Source organism: Nansenia antarctica, assembly GCF_963989245.1.
Source record: "Nansenia antarctica genome assembly, chromosome: 8".
Lineage (NCBI taxonomy): Eukaryota > Metazoa > Chordata > Actinopteri > Argentiniformes > Microstomatidae > Nansenia > Nansenia antarctica.
In genome coordinates, this window is record NC_137678.1 from 46,901,814 (window position 1) to 46,921,369 (window position 19,556).

A 19,556-nucleotide genomic window follows, 5' to 3' on the forward strand; every position below is an offset into this window, starting at 1 on the left:
AGGCACGTAGCATAGGGAATCTTTTTTATTTATTAATAAAGCCTCTTACTGGAGGACATTGACAGAGCCAATTCTTGCCCAAAAACGGCGTTCAATCGGGAATGGACAGAAAAATATATTTACTAGGAGCCATATGCTTGCTGTGTAATGTTCTAATAATATCAATATGAATCAAAGGGCCAGAAAAAAATCCTCCGTGGGCCGGATGTGGCCCGCGGGCCGCCTATTGACTAGGCCTAATGTAGATACTTGTACTTGCGCCTCTTGTGGATCGTTTCCCTTCTCATATTTACAATTACCTTATCTGTCTAAATGGCTAACACCTGGCACACCTACCTGTGGGACTGTGCCCACCGCCCTGGCATACTCTTCTATCGTGTAGGTACCCAATTAATGCCCACCTAGAGTCTCATATCCAGGCGCATGTTGTATATTTAAAGAGCATTAAAGCGCAACAACTGTGATATGGTCAAAGCTGTCTTGGGAGATGTAAACGTAATTGGACGCACAGTCTCGATTACTACACAATTTATTTCGAGCATGGCAGAAACCATCTAGGGGAACTATGAGGGTGAGTATGCAGGGAAGTGTTAGGAAGGATTTCTTGTTCTGATGTACACTTCCATAACTGGGGCAATCATGTAAAAAAGGGGCAATCATATGGACTAAAGAGACATTATCCTACTGCGGCAGCATAATGACTGCATGCCAATTTCAAATAATATTATTTATAGATGTATGCTTCAATTAACTCTATAAAGATACAGTTACTATACAGTATGTTGCAATCTCTGGGCACTTAACTGTCATTTATCCAGCGGAAAGACTTGTTTTCACTTTAGAGTGCGCATAATGACTATCCTCAGATCATTAGATGTTGTTGTTATGATGTTATCCAATAATGTTATGATACACAGACAGCATTTTAGGACCATGATGTTATGATGATCAGAGAATTGCACAGCTGCAACTTTAGGATGCAGTACACCTCCCCTCCGTCGGCTCAGACAATGGTCTGTACCAGCTCCGCTTGTCACAACTGAACTGGGCAATTTCAAGTTTTTGAAAATGCCAGCTGTAGATGCAGCTTCGCCTTTTATCTGAGCTTTCGTCTGGCTGGCGCCGCTGCTTTTTTCCAGTGAAGCTTCATCCTAGGATTGGCCGCTAATGGTCCCAGCTGTGTGACTCCGGTTAGCTTGCAGAGACTGCGATTGTCATTGATCCATTGAAGGAGCCTACATACATTACAGGGATAAATCGTAAGTATGGGGCACTAATAGTCGGCGAATAGAATGCCTTTCATTGTTTCACTCCTTGCCTTGTCGACGACTGCATATCACGACCTGCTTCTGTAACACGCTCAAGGTGAATTAGAAACAGTGCCCTCCTCACATCCTCAACTTCTCCCAGATGTACATGATGATGCTGGAGTAAAAGGATGTGAATGAGTGCATTGGTTTACCCATAGGCTCAGGGGTGAAAGTGGTTTGAGTTTCTTACAGGAACTATAGGCTACTACCCCAACCTTCATCGTTTCATATTGTTCTCCTCCCGCCACCAGCTTCATGCATCCCTGAACACACACATCGTGGTGTTGGTGTTGAAATTAGAAACACTTGACAATAATAATAATATAATGTTTAAATTATTTATTTAAACATTATAACAGACTCATAACTCAGACTCTATAACGTAGACTCTCCTATGTGGACTATCATTTGTGATTGCAACTCTCCTTTTTGAGCAAAACATTTACCACACACTGAACAATTAAATTGTTTCTCTCCTGTGTGAACTATCATGTGTCTCTTCAAGTCTCCTTTTTGAACAGATTTTTTTTAAACACAAACTGGGTAACTCAAGTGTTTCTTCCCAATAACTGAGGTTCATTAATTTCCATCCAGGATCTAGGTCCCTGGGAAAGTGGGAACACTTAAACACTTTTCCACATTTTCCACAGAGGGCTGAAGTAGTTATCCTTGTCTTCTGTGTATTGGCGAGTCATGCAACTTGTTGAGTGGGCTGCTCTTCTTCCTTTGCCTAGCCAAGTCTTCACATAAGGCAGTGGATCCCACTGTCTGCATGGAGGTCCCACAGAGCTGATGAAGAGGAGATTTGCTGCATTTCTTGTTGTCAGTTTGCTCCTATACTCAGTTATGATGTTGTTCATTGTGCTGAACCCCCGTTCACAGTCAGCATTGCTTGCAGACAGTGTGTCAACTGCCATGAGCAACTTCTTCATCCTCTTAGGAATGGTTCTTCCTCCACTTGCTTTGTATTCAGTGAACCCAAGGTGGGCCTCTTGTCCATTCAGTTGTAGGACATCACACAAAGCCCTCACCTCATTATCTCCAAATCGAGCATTGTCGTGGTCCCAGTTGTCAGGGTTGAGGACTGCCATTTGTTAGATAAGGTTATTGTACGCCTCTTTTCGGTTGGCTGCAACACTGGCCTGTGCTCTGTTTGCTGTGGTTGTGAAGAGTCTTTATTGTCTACCACTGCTTGGATGAACTGAGCAGAGTTAATGATGGGAGACCTGCCAACTCTTAACTCCTCTCCCTTGAATTCCATCACTTCCTCTGCTTGGCTGGCTTCAACTGCATGTTGTCCTGGGTAGCGATTGAGGCTTTCTATGCGTTTGATATAGATTGTCATGTTGTCATGGGCCTTTGGGAGCGTGGTCTGTCTGTCCTGAAGAATCTCTGACAAGTTCTTAAGTTCAGTCAGAACATCTGCCATCACTGCAAGACTTTTCAGGAAGTTGATGGAGCACAACTTAGAAAGCAGACCTTTGAATTTGGCCCTGTCTCTGTTGTCCCTTGTGTTATCCTCTGATGCTTCACGGAAATGTTGTGCCAAGGCTGGATAAGACTGCCAAACTGCAGAGACTGCCCTGCATGAAGAAGCTACCCAGCGAACACTGAACACTTTTCTGATCCTCCTGAGGGCAATGTCTAGGTTGAGCACATTCACTCAGCTCCCGCATGTTTTTTGGTGACTGGCTATATAATGAATATAGGCTGTCAAGGAATGCCTGGAAGTCCTTTGTTCCCCCCGTCACATCCAGGGCCTGGTCCACAGCAAGCTCCAGTCTGTGATTGAGGCAGTGCCATAGTAGGATGCCTGGGAAGTCATCCTGGAGCAACTTCCCAACACCTGACTTCACTCCCAGCATGACACTGGCCCCATCACTGCAAAATCCAATGAGGACTTCCCTCAGCAACTCAACAGTGAAGCCGTTCTTAAGCAAGCAACCCATAATCTGTTCCTTGATATGAGCAGCAGACATACTATCCAGCTCAACCAGGTCTAATGGAAAGGCAATGGGCTCCATGTCTCCATCAACACTAGCCTTCAGAAACACAATGAGTGTTGATTTGTGCCCGACACTGGTCGACTCATCAGCCAATACTATGATTTTACAGTTGGCCTCTATTATCTTTTTCAGAAGTTCCTTTTTCATCTGTGATGACACATGCTCAATTATATCAACACAGACTGTTTTGCTGTGCAAAACACGCCCTAAGCTAACATCATTTACTTGCTGCAGGTCAATCAGACTCTCAAAGTCTGTGAAAGGCTTGTTATTCTTGGCCACATAGTATGCTGTCATGAATACTTTGGCAGTAGACTCAAATGCAGACTCCTGACTACTGGCGTTTAAGTTCAGAAGTATGTCTTTATTTGCTGTCTGAAGAATCTTGACAGCTTCAGTATGCGCTGTGGAGTTCCTGTGCTCATGGATCTTTTTCCGCAGTGATGAAAGCTGTACTTCCCTTGAATTACCACTTGGGGCTATCTTTCCCTCAGCCCACTGAGTAGCTATGTTGACCCCACGGGATGCCATGACACCCAGATCTTTTACATCATGGCATGGGCTACAGCCTAGCCTTCCATTTTCAGCATGCAGCCATTCATTTTTCTCCTTGCACTGTTTATACTGTTCTTCTTTCCATACATTAGGGTAAGCAGTAGGAGGGCTAGCAGCATCGCCTGTTCTTTCTTCTGAGTAGGGAGAGGGACCTGCTGCTTCTTGTTGAGTCTCCTCTTCCTCCCTCTGGCCTTCAACTGTTTTAAATTAGAATAACATTTACAACTAAATTCATCAAAAGACAGTCAAACAGTCTCTGTCTTTGAATTGTCAGAACAGTGGGCAGATACATTAATGAACAGATTATTAGTAAAATAAAATATCTCAAAATGTATCCTACAATGTGTAGGATACATACAAAATGTTGTACTGTATGCACACAGACTGTGTTCTGAGTAAGCCACTGTCTAGTTTGCTAGTAAGCTAACTTCATGTCCATTCTCTGGTAAGTTAGCATCATCACCTGTGTTTGCATCTGAGGGTGGGTTTTCATTTTGCAGAGGTTCTGCCTCCCCCCTCTGGCCCTCAATTTGCTCTCTCCTTCTAACTTTAGCCACATTATCTGCTTCTTTATCTCTCTCCTTTCTCTTAAACATTTGACTTATTGTTCGTTGCATGTTTCTTCTTCTCAGGCCCGTCACTATGGTGACGCCCACTCACGTGTGATTATGGCCCATTAGTCTGGAACGCACGTCGAACGATTAGATTTTGATGGGCCGTTGATGGCCCGGTAAGATTTGTACACGATTTGGCATGACAGCGCCCCCCCCAACTGGCGACCAGATATAACAAAATAATATATATATATCATAATAATAATAATAATTATTATTATTAATCTTCTATATTTTATATTAAATGAAGACATTAAAATTGAGAAACAATAGTGTGTTTTTCATTTTGTTGGAAGGGATTCTAGTGACCAATCATTTGAAAAGAAGTTGAAATATTGCACGTTACTGCTTGAATATTAGGGCTACTACTAGCCTTGCTAGCCCCCCTACGGCTACTGTTCCTGTTGGATTAGTGGTGGAGCTGTCATGCCAAAACCTGGCAGCTGCCAAATCCTGGCAGGGCCATCAACGGCCTAATCGTTCGAACGCTCTTGCTAATCGTTTGCTAATCGTTCGAACGTTCGACGTGCGTTCCAGACTAGGGCCAAAATCTGACCGCCTGTGACGTCTTTCTACTGCGCTTTGTTTACTACCGCAGCAGATTAATGTGTGTATCTTAAACTGCGAAGACAATTGTAATCTTCTTGCACTTGAATAGCATTAAGGTTGATGCAGGCTTACTAGTCAGCTATATCATATATAACATTTTATATGAAAACACCCGCTAGCATGCTAATTTCACACGTAATTCGCTCTGAGAATGAGAGCTTTATTGAATTGGTATGATTGTATACACGGCATGACTTTTCATACACCTAAACCAGTAGTAAGGCACATGACATGGGCATGAACATCACCGTAGGACCGGAACACCTAATCTTACAAGACTGTTAAAATAACGCACAGCAGACAGGAAACAGAACTAAATTATTATTCGGCTCATAATTCATAAAAATTAAAAAATGGCGCAGTCCCCCAAAAAATAAAAAAGTGGCGCAGTCCCACTCTTACATTTAACTTCATTTCTACTGGATAGAGACAGTGGAGAGAGACAGTAACGAGGAGAGTAAGGAGGAGAGGGCATATCAGCTCTTTATTGGCTGGATTCGAATGCCAATATGGGCAGATGTGCACTGTAGGCCGTGGTGCGAGACCACTGGACCATCCAAGGCCACACAGAGGTGGTTTTAATCACATTATCACATGATTATTTAATCACATTAACAGGGCTGCATGGCTGCTCCAACCCATTAACATGGGCTGTATGGCTGCTCCAACCCATTAACATGGGCTGTATGGCTGCTCCAACCCATTAACATGGCAGCCAAAATGAAACTCACACGAGCCGCTGAGGTTGACGCAGCCAGTGAAATCGAGCCCTTAGTGTCAGTTTTTGACGCCCCTTCTCTCTGGGCAAGAAGAAGAAACAAACCTCAGTGTTTCAGTGGCGTTTTTCAGGTTGGCTATGAGGCTGTTCCACTGTTGCATCTTTGGTTGTGTTGCGACAGGTACTGGGGCCTCGCATGGCTCCGGGGAAGCCAGGACCTCTGTCAGGGCCTGGGCTGGTTCTGTCAGGACCTGGGGTGGGTCTGTCAGGACCTGGGTGGGTGGATCTGTCAGGACCTGGGATGGGTCTGTCAGGGCCTGGGTGGGTGGATCTGTCAGGACCTGGGGTGTGTCTGTCAGGACCTGGGTGAGTGGGTCTGTCAGGACCTGGGATGGGTCTGTCAGGGCCTGGGTGGGTGGATCTGTCAGGACCTGGGGTGTGTCTGTCAGGACCTGGGTGGGTGAGTCTGTCAGGACCTGGGTGAGTGGGTCTGTTAGGGCCTGGGCTGGGTGTGTCAGGGCCTGGGTGGGTGGGTTTGTCAGGACCTCCTGGTGACAGTGCATGCTCTTTATGGCTGCTCTCATCCGGTGGGCCAGGGTCTCCTCGGCAGCCTGCATCCTGTCCTCCAGAGTCACCTCAGAGCCCTCCGGCCTAACATGACACACACACACACCCACACTATTAATGGGGAGCCAGTTAAGTGCTCTCAGCAACTATTGGGGAACTAGGTTGAGATTGAGAACGACAAATCTCTCTATCATATAGAAACGAAATGCCACGGGTCCCCTGACGTGTTAGGAGGTCATTAGGATGTCTGGTGTGTGTGGTGCTGGAAGCCTCATCGCTCACCCCAGGCTGTGAGTGACCTCCCCAGCGCCGGCGGGCACAGCCCCCCGGCAGAGCTCCTTCAGCAGGTCTAGGTGGTGCAGGTTGCTGGTGCCCATCCCCGTGTTCAGGATCTCGGCGTGGACGTTGTACTCGTTTATGGATATCTTCAGGCCTGGCAGACGGGTGGTTCTCACCTACAGACATGCCACACAAGGGTTAGGCTAGGAGTTCAGTTGACTTTGAAATGAAGTAGAGATAACTCTGGGTTATCAAGTTGCTATAGTGCTAAGTGTAATGTAAAGCCTACCATGGGATCAACAAAGACGGTGTTTCCCAGACACAGAACGACCTTGGCTTGGTGATGCAGGCCTTTGATCTTCTGACTGAGGAGAGATGGTGAGCCCAGAGTGGGTAAGTTACACCCTTGGAATGTCATTGTATGATGTTCTTCTACAGCAGGGGTAGCCAACACGGTGCCCGCGGGCACCTGGTCGCCCACAAGGCCAACGCTGAAGAATATAACAATGTTTGCGCGACTGTGCAGGCGCAATGCGAGAGAGTTTTTGCAGGGTGAGATGTCTGCAGATGAAAGTAAGCAAGTTGAAAGGTTAGCAAATATAATTGCTGAGTGTTCTGACAGAGAACGTTGGTTCAAATTGGTCGTTATTATTGTGACTAGAAAGTGTCTGATTATAGTTCCATGGTGTGAATAGTGTCAAAGAACTAGCAAGCTAGCTAGCTGGTCTGCTCATCTCCGTCTCTTTTGTACATAGATTTGCGAATCGTGATACTCGAGTCCTGTGACTGTACTGACCTTGGGGTTCCAGTCCACCTCAGCGTCGACGGGCTTGGCCCGGCACACAACCATCTCCACGGCCTGGGGAGGCAGGCTGTGGAACTGAGCAGGCAGCTGCAGCAGCTGGTGGGCCTTCGTCTCCTGCTCGCGCCCCTCGTCCAGGAACGCCACCGTCACGCTGGAGAACAGACACCCGGCCGCCTCTGGCACCGAGGTCACCCGCACTCTGACAGAGACGAACGTCAGAGCGGGGAGACGGTTAAGTCTCTCAGAGGAGCCGCCTCTTTGTTGTCTAAGCACAGAAACACACTCAAACGGGACTTCTCTCTGAGTCACCCGATTGTTGACATTGAGAACATCGTTTCATAGCTGAAATTTGTTCATTTGTATTCATGTTGGGTTTGGTGGGGGGTTCTGACCTATGATAGGCTTCTTCTTCTTGTACTCCATAGAGGCCTCCCTCTAGCACCTCCTTGGCATACAGCTTCTCCTGTGTACATACACAGATAAGCATGTTACAGTTAGAGGTTCATCTCATTGTGGAAGATAGACAAGCACCCACTACCACCCAAATAATATACTCTGAATGACATTTGGACCAGTCAAAAATGTGGTGAATCATAAACTATGATTCACCACTATAGTTCCTGAGTCTTGATGAAGTGGGCGGTCCTGTTTAGGGCTGATGCTGTGTCGATAAGGACAAACACTACTGTCCCTGCAACAGAAAGAAAGTAATTAAGCATTACAGAATTCAGTTCCACTTCACCTTTCTTCAGACACATACCTATGAGCAAAATAGCCAAATCCAGGGTTCAGCTAATTACAGTTGCATCTTAGCAGATTATTAATGTCAAATCAAGTACATTTTAGGTCAATCCGTCCATATTCTAAACACTGACTTGCAGAAGCCGAAGCTCTTGGGGTAGCTGCAGAAGGGCCTGTCAGTCTTCTGCTCCTCCTGGGCCTGCAGGACCCCCTGGGCGAAGTGGAGCAGCTCGGGGGGCAGCGATGCCTCGGTGCGCTTCAGGTAGCGCATGACCCCGATGACGTGACGGGCGTTCCTCTCAGACAGCAGGAGGACTGACTTCAGGGGGTGGGGATGCACCCTTCTTGTCCTGTTGAAGAAAAGCCTTTGGTGAGTCCAGACAGCAATCTTGAGGTTGAGAAAGCATACCCAATACAATCATGGTGCTGGGAAACGGGGCACATTTCTCAGACGTTTGCAAAGCAACAGGTATAATACGCAAATTAAAAGACCTGTGAACTGGGGGGGCGCTAGTGAGTAGTGGATGGAGTAGACGTGCTTTCGAGAGCTCCTCTCCGTTCTGCCCTTATCTATGATGGGCCGTATCAACACGATCAAGATGGTATCGCCCCCTAGATTTTTTATATTTATTTCAGAATCTCCCAATCTTCCTCACTTCAGCATTTTTTAAGAAGTTGGACTCCATTATCTTTCCATTTGTTTGGGGATATAAAGCTCATCGCATATCGAAAGCACATCTGCAAAAGTCCAAAACTGAGGGAGGATTAGGCCTTCCTGTATTTCGTAACTATTTCTGGGCAGCCAACGCTAGGGCTTTGTCTTACTGGCAATGGGGTTTCCCAGGTGAGGCCCATCTGTATCCACTGACCATCTGAGCGAAGCCTGGTCCTTAATATCGAGGTGACTGACGACAAACAAGGTTTAGCTAGAATCCAATCTTGATCAATTAATGTCAGGTACAAATTGATCCAATTCAAAGTCATCCATAGACTCCACTATTCAAAGACATTACACCGAATTTATCCATCGGTTTCTCCACTGTGTGACAGATGCAAAAATGCAGATGGGTCTCTAGCGCATCTTTTCTGTCTCGGTCCTCATTTGCAAAAAATCTGGTGGTTTTCCAGGGTCTATGGAAGGGACATTCCCCCTGATCCTGAACTGGCACTCTTTGGATGTTCAGAGACTGCTTCCAACTATACGGCTGAGGAACGGTCGGAATGAATGACTGGTATTGTTGCTGCTAAGAAAATTATTCTATTGGATTGGAAATCACCTCCACCTCCCTGCTTCCAGAAATGGCTCTACGGATTAATCAGTATCATGCAGATGGAGAGAATACGCTTCTACAACTCTAAAGTTCCCAATAGATATTTGAACATATGGGGTCCAATTATTGACTCTCAAAGTGTATTCAAATGCAGTGGCGGGCGGTGCATTTCACACCTAGGCCTTCAGTGATGTCCGACACATTCCTACCTGAATTATTCTACCTCTTAATACCATCGTTATGACGCCATGGCTCTAGAAACTAGACAGAAACACAGTATAACCGGGCGTTGCATCACCTTAACATAGTCAGACAAGTACAACAGAGTTATATTAATATTTCCGAAGCATTTTTAATCAATAAATCCGCATTTACAATGAAGAGTGTTAAACTAACATCTTTAAGATCGCTACATTACCCACGTCTGTCGTCTCGGCCACCATAATAGCGACAAAGGGTGCCTTTTTAATCTCCATTTTGATCTCTTCTCCCATCACTTCAGCAATAACAAAAATCAGGTCGTTTTGTATTTTGCCTGACGTCCCAGTAAACACTTTGTTTGTGGACAGGTGGTAATGTAAATCTGGGTTGTTTTCAGCCAGAAAAGCAAGAAGCTCAACGTAGTTTCCTCTGTTTGTGCTTTCATCGTGTCCCCTAAATGAAAGTTATTGTTTACCCAAAAACAGGACACAATCGATCAGTATTATCGATCAGTCAACGAAAGCTTTCGTTGTGATGCTCCGTTTCCCTGCGCACTTTCTAAAGTTTCACATCTACCGGCATATACGCATCTCAATAGTGAATATCAATAGTGCGTATCAATAGTGCGTATCAATAGTGCGTATCCAATCAAAAGACGTGCTGGGTGCTGACATCATTGAGCCTTCCAGCAGGCGCCGTTGTTGCTTTTGCTCGCATCTACGTAGGTTTACTAGGAACGCCACAGGTTTTCTCGTTCCAACGTTAAGTTACAGGTCGAATTCGCGGCACCGTTAAACGTGAAGGCAGGCAGATTTTTGAGCCCCCTAGCAACACATTTTGATTGGATAAAAGCTCTAACATAAAGGCCAGCCCTCCAAATCTCAATCGGAGACTGGAAGCAGCGCAACCAAGAGGAAAGCTATGAAATGAAGAGAATAGACTATGGGGAATCATTAATACATATTTGTGGAAAAAATATATTAAAATAAAATGTATATTCTGATGATGTTTAGGCCAGCAGAGAAGGCCTTGCTGGCCCTGACGGCACACCACTGTTCAAATGTTTGATTATATCCTGTAGTGATGCAAGCCTGTACACTTTTTTATTTTTACTTTTACATTTTACTCTTTACTTGTACCCTTGTAATACCTGACGATGTTGCATTATGGGAATTGCTTTGAACCAAATCATACTAGACATGTATGCCTGGCAGTTTGTTGTTTGTTAGTTCGTTTGTTTGTTTGTCTTGTGTATAAAATAAAATAAAAAAATGACCTGTGAACTCAGTATGCTTGTGAAAGGAGTGGAGGGTAGCTGGTCTGTCCTACCTTGTCAGAGAGGTTCTGGAAGTTGTCAGACATGCAGAACAGACGGCTGCCAAACAGTTTAGGGGAGCTTGGGAAGCCGTAATGCACGACACACGTAGCATCCCTGATGCCCAGGGCCTTCAGACACTCATTGGTGGTGACTGGAATACAGGGGAAATACAGGGAGACATTTGTTGAATGTTATCAATAATATGAAATTGACAAGATTTAAATGTCAAATAATTAATTGATTTAATTTACCCAGAATGACATGAGTGCCAAGTCCAATGTCCTTCCTCCACTGCTCAATCACAAAGTCAAACTGGTATGTTAAACCCTCATGAGCTTTCAGGGAGAATGCAGATGTGCTGGTCACACCCTGAATGACAGATACAAGGAGGGAAGATCAAATAGATGTAGTTAAAAACATGTATTAATGTTTGGTGACAGTGTTATGTAGGAGAAATTGTCCAATAGAGTTATTCTGTGATATTGTTATTATTTTATACTACAGTTGTATGAGTCGAGAAATGTGTTGACCAAATGTGACAATATGAAAAATCCAATAAAATACAGATTATATATAAAAAAAAAAAAAAACACATGTATTAATTAATGACCAATTATTATTTATGTATTTATTATACTTCTACAGTACTTTTTCTCCAAGATAGTGATTTATATTTTGCATGACAAGATACACGTTTACAAAGGTAAATGCTAAACTAAAATGGCACAAACTAATTGTTACAATATTCAGGAGACGTGTAGACATCGGCACAGTGAGCAGACATACGAAATGGCACAACAATCACTGGTCAAATGGCTGAAAAAAATGCCTTTTCAATGGTAGGCATAACAAAGCCATAACTAGGCAACTGGTGATACATCAATAACAACAATGGTCTTTTGGTTCTTCCACTACCCCTGCAATAGACAGTCTCCCAATATAAGGTTGCAAAAATGAAAAAACCCTCTTCACACAGGAGAGTGTTGTACCTTAAAGACATGCTCGACCTCCTCTGCAGAGTTAGCGATAATGAGGGTCTTCTGGACCACCTCAGGGTTGAAGTCTAACGAACCAAGCAGCACTGAGATCTTTGTGCATTCCAGACACAACAGGATCATCTGTGGGGAGAAAGATGAGGGAAACATAATCTCAAGTGATTGAAGACTGTAAGATTTAACCAGGAATAGCAGATTTTTGGGGGGATCTGTACACCAATTGATTATGCCAAATAAAGTCTGTTTATGACAACACTAGGACACATGGGGTTTGATAGTTGTACCCAACTGTCTTGTGGAGACCCTCTACCCCCATAACCCTTTGATACCAGGACCCAGTTTGCCTTGCATGAAATGAAACTGTGATTAGGACTTCCCAAGGGATAACATGTCTGTCTTTTTTGTACAGATATAGGCAGTTAATACCCACATGTGTTTTAATTCAGCCTTTGAGCCACAAAAACATTATTTTACATGAAGGCCTAAGCATAAATGTGTGATTTATAGTCCTTAACACCCGATGTTGCGCATAGGCAACATTAGCATTTCAAGTGGTTATACCTTTGACAAAACATTTAAATAATAAAAAATGTATACGGGCAACTCTATGAGCATTTTGCATCCATTGAATTTCACAAACGCACTCTTTTGTGTTTACAGACTTGCGATGTCCACCATTTTTCAGAGAAAACTTGATGTAATCATAACAATCGGCCACAAAAAGGTGGTAGAACATTTTATTAGGATCTCTTGCTCAAGAAAATAATTTACTTTTGTGAATTGATCGTGTACAGACATGTCATCAAGTGTTTAAAGTAGGGCTGTCAATGTTAACGTGTTAACACTCCCGATTAATCCGTAAACTTTAGAAAAATGTAACGCAAATTAATCATACTTCATATTACCAAATTCTACTAAGATGCGTAGCATCGATCCTGCTACTTCGCGCATGCTAAGCGAGCGCTCTACCATTCCTCTCACAAGGCCAAAGTGATCTCAAGAGCAAAAGGTATACTTTAACCTGTGTCCTTCTTAGTTTATGTAGGAGCTATAAAAGTATACTGTATTCTGTGATAGCAATTCGAGAATGAAAATAACAGTGATGGGTTTGAAGAAAAAAACTGTCTGAAAGCAAGAAGCAGACTTCTTCTAGTCTTCGGAGACTACGTCTCCGCGTGCTGAAGTACTAAAAGTCGGAACAGCGCCACAAAACGAACTAGTGGTCGAAGACATAAGAGTTTCAGAGTAACTCTTCCCGACTCCGGAGGTCCCTGGTTCGAGACCGGGCGGGAACAACGTTTTTTCCTTTCACCTCTGAGGCGGAGCAGTTACTTACGATAGGGCTTGAGTCAACCGACTAGAATTCAGGCGAGAACAGACGGGTGCAGTCTGAGGTTTGGCAGTTAAGTGCAATTCTGACTGCATAGCTTGAGACTCTTTTACTCTGCACATTTAAGAGATTCTAATCTTATTTAGAAATCATCAAAACTAAGAAATGTTATAATAAAGTAAAACAAATAACAGATTCCTCTAACCAGTATGCCATGCAGTTGTTTTTGTTTTATGCTTTATCTCCCCCAAAAAATACAAGTAAATACTAGTATTTTAAACATGTGATTAATCACAGCCTATTATTGTGATTAACTTGATTAAAATGTTTAATCGATTGACAGCATTAGTTTAAAGACATGGTTGCCTATACAGGGTATATACAGGAATCTTGAGGTTAATTTCAATACCTTTCTAAGACTTTTTAAAGACCGTGTCAATATCCAGACCTCACCGCCACTTGGAGCTGTAACCGTTTACATCAGTGACACCTTTAACTTAACAGTTTTAGTTGTAATAGACACTAGACCACTATCATACAACACCATTTCCGGTTCATCTTTGTTTTTTAATAGAACTAATAAATTCCCAAACTTTTACTAAAAGTTTTTAGGACTCAAACTCTTTGGACAGAGTCTAATTCAGAAAAATATCTACAAGATTCAAGACCTCATAAAATCGTGATAAGACTTAATACTTATTAAGGGTCTTGATTTTCCCAAAATTGATTTATCAACTTTTAATACTTTTCAAGACACCGCGGATACCCTGCTATATGCAACCTCAAAGGTTAAGCTGACCTGGTGCACGTTGCCGTAAAGTGCTGCCTCCTCGGTCACTGTGATGATGATGCAGGGGTTGATCATGTGGTCTGCCAGGAGCCCCACCATCTGGCTGCTCCAGCGTTTGCCCACGGCGATGATCTGCCTGGGGCAGGAAGCCCGCTCGCTTCTGTCGGTCACCTTCTGGAAGTGCTGCAGAATGGTGGCCATCTGAGAAGGAACAATGCAGTCAGAGAACACTCATAGGGAGATGGTGTTGGCAAGGCTAGTTTACTTGTACAGCACATTTCAACAGGGGCAATTCAAATAACTTTTCATATAGCATTAAAAAATACAGAACAAGGAGGAAAATAAATAGATACACATTTAACTATATAATAAGACAATGAATAAAAAGATATAGATAAGTGTTATTACTGCAACTGTAATCAAGCACTGCTTTTTGGTTATCTGGTATTGCCTTCAGACATTTTGAACCTGCTGGTTATTTTAGGCTTCAGTCATAAGCATAAAATGCCCTTCAAAAGGTACATAGAACATAATTGAATTAATGATTATGTTAATTGTAGTTATTGATCAATAGGAAAAATATATCATATATAATGATAACGTTTGTTGGGCATATCGCCCTGCCCTAGTTGACAGACAGTCCTCCACTGCATCAGGCGGTTGTTCCTCTTTAACTTAGTGAACTCCATTCTAAACATCATAAAATCATGTCCATGTCCATGTCCATGTCCATGTCCATGTCCATGTCCATGTCCATGTCCATGTCCATGTCCATGTCCATGTCCATGTCCATGTCCATGTCCATGTCCATGTCCATGTCCATGTCCATGTCCATGTCCATGTCTCTCTCTCTCTCTCTCTCTCTCTCTCTCTCTCTCTCTCTCTCTCTCTCTCTCTCTCTCTCTCTCTCTCTCTCTCTCTCTCTCTCTCTCTCTCTCTCTCTCTCTCTCTCTCTCTCTCTCTCTCTCTCTCTCTCTCTCTCTCTCTCTCTCTCTCTCTCTCTCTCTCTCTCTCTCTCTCTCTCTCTCTCTCTCTCTCTCTCTCTCTCTCTCTCTCTCTCTCTCTCTCTCTCTCTCTCTCTCTCTCTCTCTCTCTCTCTCTCTCTCTCTCTCTCTCTCTGACCTCGTCTGGGGCCTGTGAGTAGAGCAGATCCACCTCGTCCAGCACCAAGTGACACAGCCGCAGGAACATAAAAGCAGTTGAAGGCCATCAGACGCACCAGGCTGAAGGGAGTGGTCACAACCATCTGGCCTGGAGACAGAAGGGTTAGGGAATGAGGGAATGACATATTCAAATATCCAACAATATACTATACAGTCAATTGTTGGAATTAGGTATTTTTGCTCTAGACCCAGGGTGCCCAATCTTTTTTGAACCAAGATCTACTTTTCAAGTAGCCACACACACACACACACACACACACACACACACACTTCCCAGCCTGCATAGTAAACGCACAGGGGTTAATTGCCTTGCCACATGCAAGCGCCCTCCTGACCTTCCTATTGCAAGCCGGCCTCTCTAACCTCTAGGCTACCTCTCTAACCTCTAGGCTACCGGCCTCTCTAACCTCTAGGCTACCGTCACCCCCACCGCCGCCCCCCCCCCAATGTTGTAATTCAACCCCCCCCCCCCAAAAACAATTTCTATGACTTCAACTAGAGCAAGTCTAATAGAGCCCCCGAGACAGTAGGCTTACAGTTCTTCTGGATCTTGATCGTCTTGGCTTCGTCCTTCCCTAGTCCCACCAGTGCAATCATGGGGTGAAGGGACTGGGCAGTCTGGCATTCCTCCAGCCGGTCAAACACAGTCTGGGCCTTCTCCCACCCCGGGCACAGGATCACTGCTATGGGCTGGGGGGGGGGACACCAGACGACAACAACAACAACACATGGGTATCTTCACTCACCACTTGATCGTTTTACTATGGATTTGTAGTAGTCCAGAAAACCACATCTAAAAATCAGCCTTCTGATAGCATGGAAAGTACTGGAGTTGGAACAATATTGTTCTATTGTACATATTTTAGCTAGTTTTAGGCTAGTCTGTTAATAACACAGACACTCCTACATTGACACTATGGAGACAGGCTTGAGCTTCCATCCTCCAGTCTGGTGTGTGTGTGTGTGTGTGCGTGTGTGTGTGCTGGGCTCACCCCGGTGTGTGAGGAGAGGGTGCTGTAGCCTGAGGACAGCTGCATGTGAGCCAGTAACGGGGGGAGGTAGGTGAGGGGCTCGTCTGCGCTGCGGGAGATGAGGACCGTGTCACAGCCCCAGGCGACTGCTGGCCAGCAATAGCTTTCAGCCACCGACGGCCTAGTGAACTTCTGTCTCACTAGGATCTGGAGAGAACACATATGACACATTCTAATGCTTTGGTCCTCATGTCGGGATCCGATGTAATGATCTGACTTTTCTTTCGAAAAATGTGAATACATTTCCGCGTTGTTGAAAATCAATGACACACACGTCGCTAGTCAACTAACACAGCTTGTTTTGTGAGCCTGCTAACAATGTAAAGTAGTGTTATAGTTAACTAGATAGCAGTGGAAATTACTCACCGGCAATCCATTGCCTTGCAGTATTTTGGCTTGACTAGCGAGTTTGTGTTGTGATTCTCAACAACGTTGAAATGTAGTGTTTCAAAAGAAAAGTCCGAACACTTTGATTGGTTGCCGACATGCGGACCAATGATCAGACTGTGTCACATATATTATACACATTCGTCACCACAACATCTGACTTAGACAACTGACAATCAATGAATGTGATTTCACATCTTCCAGATCACATGTAGAAACCCTCATTCAATATTTTTATTAATATCAAATTGTTACAGCCGTAGTGTGTTGCAGGGCTTAAAGTGGGAAAAAATCCTGTGCCTGAAACTTTTTCTTGGGGAGGGGGGTCACAGTTTGAGATATTGGGAGAGCGGGTACAGAAGACAGCTTCTTGTCTCAATGTTTAAATGCATTAATACTATTTTATAGTCAATACAAAATATATGTCTCAATGTTAAAATGCATTAATACTGTTTTATACTCAATACAAAATAAAATAATATATTTAGATGTCTTTAAAAGAACAAACTGATTAAATCACTTAAGGCCAAACTGATTGCATCACTTATCAAGCCACTATCACTATAACAATAGATCAATAGATCTACATCAAGTAGAATACTGATGACTAGTGACCAGTCAAGACCATTGGACTCCAGGATATCTTTGAGCTCCTGCATGAGGGCTGACGAGTTGGCGATGTTTACTTTCCTGCTGACTAGGTGTTGTGTTGTTACTTTGGCCAGATCCTAAAAAAATCGAACAAGGACATTGAGGATTTTGTCCATGTTAAGATTAGTAGCTTTGTCGATATTAATTGAAAACGTTGCTTTTTTAAGCTTTTCACACAGCCGTTTTTTCAATTCCGGGACAAAGGCCATGTGTGTTTAAATAGCTGGCGTGCTGATTGGAAACGGACAGCTTTGTCAGTGCATTTTTGTCTTCTGATAGCTTCTTGCACAAATCGACGAGTGGCTGAGCCATTGTGAAAGACAGATCATGTTCAGCTATAAACGCGCACACTCGGATCTTTTGCTCGCAAACACGGTCGGCCATTGAAGATGAAGTGGTAGGCTACCTGTAGCCGTCGCTCCCGGCAAGGTTGTTGTATGAGCAAGGTTTAAGAAACTTGGCTTCCATTTTAATAGACTCTTACTAAAGTTAGCGAGATAGCGGGCTGCTAAAAGCGAACGTCTCTACAAGCTAAAGGCCAATACACAGCGTGCAATTTTTGTTGCACCACAACATTCGATTTTGAAGTTTGAATGGAAGTCTATGAGAAAATCTCATCCCAACGCATACGGCCCCGATTTTAATCGCACTGCGAAAATTCGATTCCATTCGTGGATGAATGGGACAAAGCACACGGCGTGCAAGTTTTGTCGCACTGTCAAATTTTGCACATTTTGTAAAAGTTTGTGGTGCGACGGATTATTGCATCACAATGGGACAATTGGGAAAACTTCAACTGGTCTATCTAAATTAATTGAGTCACTCATAACGGGGAGAGAGACCACTGGAGCTAGCATCAAAACACTAGTCTATTACGTTACTGTACTCTTATAAACTGTTTAATAACAGTTTCCAATACAAACGGAACCAAATTAATTGAAACAGTAGTTTGAAAAACATTAGTGTAACATACATAATACATACATGCAATTTCAAAGTACAAATATAGTGTTGTCAGGGCTTGACATTAAGCTTTTTCAGTGAATTTATCTATAACTTTGCATACCTGCATTCTTATGAATATGTTGGTTTTGTTTTTGATGAAATACGTGCTTTAGGGAGGGTATTAAGTTATTTAACATGATGGCATGTATTACATGTGAATAAAATATTACTAAAAAAGTATTATCATTGTTGTTATTTGTATTTTGTACTGTGCAGCCAAAAAGGCTATCGTAAATCTTTTAGCAAGTAACGTTATTTATACTTATAATATATACTATACTACAGGTGCTGGTCATATAATTAGAATATCATCAAAAAGTTGATTTATTTCAGTAATTCCATTCAAAAAGTGAAACTTGTATAATGTATATTGTATATATTATATTAGTTTACTCAAAGATCTACGATAGCACGGGGTTGCCAGATTTCTAATCTAGCACGACTGAATGACCAGCCAAATTGTACACACGTTGTATAGACACTGTCCACTGAAAACCGGACATCTGGCAACCCAAAATTAATATTTACTCTACTGTACGTGTATGTAATTTACCGGTAACCTGAATGGATGAAATGGATGACGAAAAGCTCATAACTTGTCAACCAGTCAACCTGACATCTTCAATTGTGGATGGAGCAATCATCTATTTTAACGGTTTGACAGTCAAGGGCAATATATGAACATCACCATCAGCCAGCCACTACACCTAGCCCACAGCTGCCACTATACACATTACTAGATCTACGAATTACTGCATGCATGATTTATTTCCGTGTCATGCCACATAGCTACACGGCACATCTCACATACAAGACGCCTATATTACATAATAATAACAATCGAGCATGTAGGCACAATATTGTAGCGCGAACGCAGGAACATTCGCTGCCGTGTAGTGGTGAGCACCCGGTCTTGCTGACCGCCCCTTGTAGTGGAGTTGTGTGGTGTCCTATGGCCTCGTGTCGGCCCGTATGGTTATGCTGTGGCTCGATATGAGCGTGCTTCTATGTGTGGCTTTATGAGCGTGCTGTGGCTCCAATAGAGCGTGCCTTTTTTGTACACTGTTTGTAATGGTAATTAGGGAAACCAGCTCTAACTTATTGAACTATGCCGTCCTCCGAATCTATGTCCGGCTGATCATCGCCCATAATAATAAAGTGGCTTTTATAATACACCTTTCTGGCTGTGTGTTTTGTGCGCTCCCTCTCC

At 43.5% G+C, this 19,556-nt stretch overlaps 1 pseudogene across 1 annotated transcript; it reads right to left on the reverse strand.

Annotated features, from left to right (window-relative positions):
• Nucleotides 1-5,578: 5,578 nt before the first annotated feature.
• Nucleotides 5,579-18,413, reverse strand: LOC308164286 (putative ATP-dependent RNA helicase TDRD12; annotated as a pseudogene). The gene is made up of 15 exons: nucleotides 18,408-18,413; nucleotides 16,265-16,450; nucleotides 15,809-15,962; nucleotides 15,232-15,360; nucleotides 14,119-14,310; nucleotides 11,984-12,112; nucleotides 11,246-11,363; nucleotides 11,006-11,145; nucleotides 8,339-8,554; nucleotides 7,856-8,154; nucleotides 7,432-7,662; nucleotides 6,948-7,023; nucleotides 6,662-6,834; nucleotides 6,265-6,463; nucleotides 5,579-5,641 (listed from the first exon to the last, which is right to left on the reverse strand). The product of its transcript is annotated as a putative ATP-dependent RNA helicase TDRD12 (transcript).
• Nucleotides 18,414-19,556: the final 1,143 nt, after the last annotated feature.